Source organism: Pleurodeles waltl, chromosome 5, assembly GCF_031143425.1.
Source record: "Pleurodeles waltl isolate 20211129_DDA chromosome 5, aPleWal1.hap1.20221129, whole genome shotgun sequence".
NCBI lineage: Eukaryota > Metazoa > Chordata > Amphibia > Caudata > Salamandridae > Pleurodeles > Pleurodeles waltl.
This window is the reverse complement of record NC_090444.1, coordinates 142923227-142929278: the sequence shown is the minus strand read 5'-3', so window position 1 is coordinate 142929278 and position 6052 is coordinate 142923227. Positions and strand designations below refer to the sequence as shown.

Genomic DNA, 6052 nt, shown 5'->3' with positions numbered 1-6052 from the left:
CACCCATGTGATGGCTGCAACATCTGTTCTATGACAAGTAGTACTTACAAAGTGGACATCGGTGAATCTAAGAAATGGCAATTGAGATCACATACCAATTGTCGTACAAAGAACTGTATTTACATGATTACTTGTCCATGCAATTTGAAGTATATAGGCATGACAACCAGAATGGTGAAAATACGAATCAACGAACATCGCAGCACCATTAGATGTAAAAGGTCCGCTACAAAACTGACTAACCACTACATTGAAAAACAACACACTCCAGATAATATCAGATGGGTCATCTTAGAAACTATTAGAGACAACAAAGATTGCACGAATAGACTTTTTGAAAAAGAACAACGATGGGTTTTTAGGTTAAAAACCCATCTGTCTAGATTGAACGATGAGATTCCATGGATTAATTTTATCCACCTGTAATCCAGTCCCCATAGTTCTTTGTAACTCTCGCTCTGAGTGTTTCCATTGGTTTTCTTCACTATGGATATTGTCAACTCTTGTTGATATTTAGATATCCTAATGCAGACCCCCCCTTTTTTTAATAAATATTAGATAAACCTTTCTTTAAGACATCTTTGGTAGATTGCCAGAAAACTTCTTTACAAATGGCTGACATAGCTGCTGTCCTTTCTCTGTATCGACATACTCTTGATTTCAGGAGTCCTTCTTCTCTTTTCAATATCTTTAAAACAGACCCCGTCTGAACATTATTCTGTGTTCCGGGGACAGACAGCGCTCGTAGGTGAACCGACATTCGCGGTTACACGCCAAGTAAGTGCCCTTTGGGAACCCCTCTTCGGCGATGCCCTAATTGCCTTTTTCCTTTTTCCCCCCCTTTTTTGAATCCCAACTTCAGAAACCGAGCCGCTTTCCTTAAAAGCGTCTCTGACTAGATACTGTGCCTGCTCGCATGGCCGGATCTAGTGAGCTGGGCGCGTTGCATAAATACCGTGGCAAGGTGAGACGCGCTACAGGAGCCGCGCGTTCCCACCCTATGCACCTTCTGTATTAGTATTTGAATTTAAATATTGCACATCTTTCCCGATTCGGATTGACGGGTCGATCTATTTCTATATTCAGAGATAGCACAGACACACCTCGATGTGCCTGCCGTGATTTAAACTTGCTGGTATTCCCGCGCGTTTCCCTAGTTTCATTTACTATTCTTAGAAGGGCTGTCCGACGGGCTCAGGATAACAATTCTTTGTTGTCCTTACAAAGGCATTGTATGTTGATGCATTTTAAAATATGACACAGAGTGTGTGACTGCCCCTACATTTGTTTATTTGCATGTGAGTATGAAATTACACCAGAACTTGGGCTTTGTTTTCCGTTCCGAAAATTTCTTCAGTAATATCTGACAATTGTACATATTTCTTCATCCTCATCATTATAGGAGTACTATTTACCTTCTTTTATAAGAAGTTAGGTGTTTGCTCAATACCATACCTGTCACGGTTTCTGACGACATATTATTCCTCGCAGTCTACATGTTATTTAAAGTCTCCTTTTTTTACATACTTGTTTAGGCCATAGTGGGTTTTGAAGCCTGATGTTTTCCCGATGGGGCCCTACTATTAGAAATTGGAGGGTAAGCATTGATTTATCTGCACCAGCTGTTCCTTTTTTAATTTTAATTTATCACTGTGGTACTTTTCTCACCTGGCACCCTTTGGGATCCTCTACGAGGGTATGGGATAACTGTTTGACGATAGTTTCCTAAATAAAACACTACTGTTGATGAACAATACATTTTTTTGATAATGGTTCTCTTTCTACGTTTTAGGTTTCTGACTTCCCTAGCAGGGGACTCGAAATAATCTTTTCATAAACATTTTTTCATAAGGATTAGGTACGTACTAAGGTCCTGAAGAATCGCACAAGATCATTATTGACTATGAGTAGCGAGAAACATGTTGACCCTTTTGATTGAGTGACACAGGGACTCTGTTATCTCCTTTCGTACCAATCTCACTACGAGATTTAGCAAACTGTATATTTCTTTGTCTAGGGATTGTAGACATTACTTTACCATATCCCTATACATTGTTTTTAATCATGTCAGAGGTATTAACATTAGACTAAATAGTTAGTTTTTACCTTTAGACATTTTAAAAATTTTCTGTACCAATCCTTTTTCACGTTTTGACCGGCTTCACATTTTTTCAAAAGATCTCCGGCAAAGAGACCCCCTGTGGGGCCTGTCAGGCATTGCAGTGCCGGCCTGACGAGGAGCATGGCCCTATGATGAAGCATGTCACCGGTAGGTGAGTGAGGGCTCTTGCTTCAAGCATATTGCTTTTCCTTGGAAACCTCTGCTTTAAGAGAACCTTTTTGCTGTTTTGGAACGGTGTGTATATTATTTCGATTTATCAATTATTGGGAGGCCTACACACAGGACCAGGAGTCTGTCTCTCTCTCTCCGAATCTCCCTTATTGCCCCTCTGTTGTTGTTGTTTGATGATTTAGGGTAGCTTCCTGGCTACGGGGCTTTTTTTTACAGTGCACCCTGATATACTTGTCTGTCGGTGAATATGTCTGACCTACAAGGTCTTAGTTTTGATGATAGCATGGTGCAGGCGATCCTACAAACTCCTTCAATCCTAGGGGATGAGAACAGTGGTCCTTCTAGTAGTACTAAAGAAGACTGGACAAAGCTATCGGCCTTGAAGAAGGAACTGATCAAGACCGTCCTACACGGTACGATTATGACTGAATATCTGAGGGGCAATATTTCACCGAATGGTCTTATTGTCACTAATGTCCCAAGAATTTTTTTACAAGACTTACAATTCTGAATAAACTGGTCACAGATTTCATGGAAGTGTACTCGGGATTGGTTGATCTTGATCATTAATACATCTAAACGTTTGGCTGACTCTATCACTGTTCAGATCTCTGTCACTGAGACGGCAATGAAGACTACAGTCCAACTTTCTCAGTTTAAATCTCGCTTGGCAGAAATTAATCTGGAACTTAACGAGACTAAGGAATACCTTACAAGACAAAAGATTAACAAACTACAAAAAGATATCAAGCGTTTCAGTAGGGATAAAATCTACCCCTACACGAAGGATGACTATCATTGTGAGGGAACTTCCGAGACTTCAGAGGATTCTGATGTTCCGCAACGTAAGACCCATGTACCACATTTCAGTTCAAGCTCAGATGACTGGAGTAGTGATGAGGGACAGAGGACAAGCCGGAATCGTTATTTTCCACCTCCTCACTATAATTCCCCTTTCCCGTATCAACAGATTCCACTGTGGCAACCCATGCCCATGCCTTTTTTCCAGCCGCAGCCACAATATAATTTCAATCCTTTTTTAGGAAGAGGCCGGGGCAGAGGCAGAGGCAGAAACAGAAGGAGAGGATGAAACGTTCACTGGGCACAGGAAGAACCACAGATGGTGACCAGAAGCCGCAGTACGACAACACAAAAGAAAACTTAGTTGTCAATCTTTCTAGTTCCACCCTCACCCCCCCAGAGATGGCGGTCTTAGAGAAGGGCCTGGGTTTTGTGCCTACTCGAAGGGAAGACCAGTTTAGACTGAACTGTGAGATGGCAGCTCTATTTCGTAAGATTAGATTACACTTCTTCTTCAAAGACCAGCCACCTAAGGACTCTAGGGGTGATACTAACTTAAGGAACCCTTCTACTTTCACGCCCCCCCTTAACCTCGGTTCCGATAGAGGTACTCACCTTTGAGAAAGCGGTACGTCATGAGATTCAGCAACTAGAACCCCCGCAAGCTTTTCAGAATGTGTCCAGCTTGGAACGTGCAGCCATACATTCTTTATCACATAATTCTGATATCATTTTAAAACCTGCAGATAAAGGAGGGGCGATTGTGGTTATGGACACTACTTACTACAGACAAGAATGCCTCAGACTTCTTAATGATGAATCTTATTACCGACATATTTTGACAGATACAACTCCCCGTCTCCAGCGTATGATCCGCGGGATGATAATTGAAGCAGAGTCAGCAAGGTGGATCACCCAACAGGAAGCAGAGTTTCTGGACACAAAGAATTCCAGAACTCCATACTTTTACTGTCTCCCCAAAATTCATAAAGGTATCCCACCCCCGGGTCGCCCGATAGTGTCCGGGTTTGGCTCTCTTTTAGAACCATTGTCCAAATTCTGTGACTTCTTTCTGCAACCTATTGTCCATCAAACATCTACTTTTCTTAAAGACACTAAGGACACCCTGGTTTTACTTAATGACGTTAACGATACAGGCCCCACAGACAAATTGATATGTCTTGATGTGGAAGCCCTGTACACAAACATTCCACAAGAAGCGACCCTGGTGGCAGTAGAGGAACTACTTCTGGCCGAGACTTGGACCTACAACACTCCAGTGACTTTTATTATGCAATGTGCAAGTGTGGCCCTTAAAGAGAATTGTTTTCAGTTCGATACACGTCTCTTCCATCAAATACAGGGTACTTCCATGGGGAGTACTTTTGCGCCCAGTCTGGCCTGTTTATATATGTTTGCCTTCGAGAAGTGTCACATACTTATCCCTGGGCAACTGTTTTTTCCCAACATTCGATTATGGCGTCGGTACATTGACGACATATTAGTAATTTGGAAGGGCAGTATGGAACGAGCAGTAGCCTTCACCGAATGGGTAAATACTTTGGATACCCACCTTCGCTCCAGTTCTAATATTTCTGACCAGAGGTGTCTTTCCTTGACCTACGAATCATTCTTAGAGATGGGTACCTCCATTCCTCTGTGTACCATAAACCAACGGATAGGAATAGCCTTTTACTCTATAACAGCCATCATCCTAAGGCATTGCGAGATAACCTTCCGTTTGGGCAGTTACTCAGTATACGACGTAATTGCTCAGATACAAATGACTTTCATCTCCAAGCCAATACCCTGTGTCGGAAACTTGGTGATCGCAACTACCCAGTAATGAATGTGAGACAAGCAAAGAAAAGAGCCAGCAACATCCCCAGGGAAACCTTATTGGCTGACAATACTCGCACACAACAATCCAGACTTACATGTGTAACTACGTGCACCCGTCTGAGCAACCGGATTAAGGGCATTGTCCGGAGACTATGGCCCATACTCAACAGTGCAGGCGAGACATTAAAAAGCCCTTTGTTCGCCTTTAAGAGAACTCATAACATCAAAGATCTGGTAGTTCACACAAGACCCATACATCACCAATGTACTGACGACTCGAACCGAAGTCAGTGGTTAAGAGTTAAAGGTCACCACCCATGTGGTGGCTGCAACATCTGTTCTATGACAAGTAGTACTTACGAAGTGGGCATCGGTGAATCTAAGAAATAGCAATTGAGATCACATACCAATTGTCGTACAAAAGAACTGTATTTACATGATTACTTGTCCATGCAATTTGAAGTATATAGGCATGACAACCAGAATGGTGAAAATACGAATCAACGAACACCGCAGCACCATTAGATGTAAAAGGTCCGCTACAAAACTGACTAACCACTACATTGAAAAACAACACACTCCAGATAATATCAGATGGGTCATCTTAGAAACTATTAGAGACAACAAAAATTGCACAAATAGACTTTTTGAAAAAGAACAACGATGGGTTTTTAGGTTAAAAACCCATCTGTCTGGATTGAACGATGAGATTCCATGGATTAATTTTATCCGCCTGTAATCCAGTCCCCATAGGTCTTTTTAACTCTTTCTCTGAGTGTTTACATTGGTTTACTTCACTATGGATATTGTCAACTCTTGTTGATATTTAGATATCCTAATGCAGACCCCCCTTTTTTTATAAATTTTAGATAAACTTTTCTTTAAGACATCTTTGGTAGATTGCCAGAAAACTTCTTTACAAATGTCCGACATAGCTGCTGTTCTTTCTCTGTCTCGACATACTCTTGATTTCAGGAGTCCTTCTTCTCTTTCCAATATCTTTAAAACAGACCCCGTCTGAACATTATTCTGTGTTCCGGGGACAGACAGCGCTCGTAGGTGAACCGACATTCGCGGTTACACGCCAAGTAAGTGCCCTTTGGGAACCCCTTTTCG

The 6052-nt window shown here is 41.9% G+C and overlaps 1 long non-coding RNA gene across 1 annotated transcript; it reads left to right on the top strand.

Annotated features, from left to right (window-relative positions):
• The first annotated feature begins 737 nt into the window (after positions 1–737).
• On the top strand, positions 738–1808 carry LOC138297226 (uncharacterized). Its single transcript, XR_011203946.1, has 3 exons — positions 738–777; positions 1536–1597; positions 1793–1808. It is a non-coding gene; the product is annotated as an uncharacterized lncRNA (long non-coding RNA).
• Positions 1809–6052: the final 4244 nt, after the last annotated feature.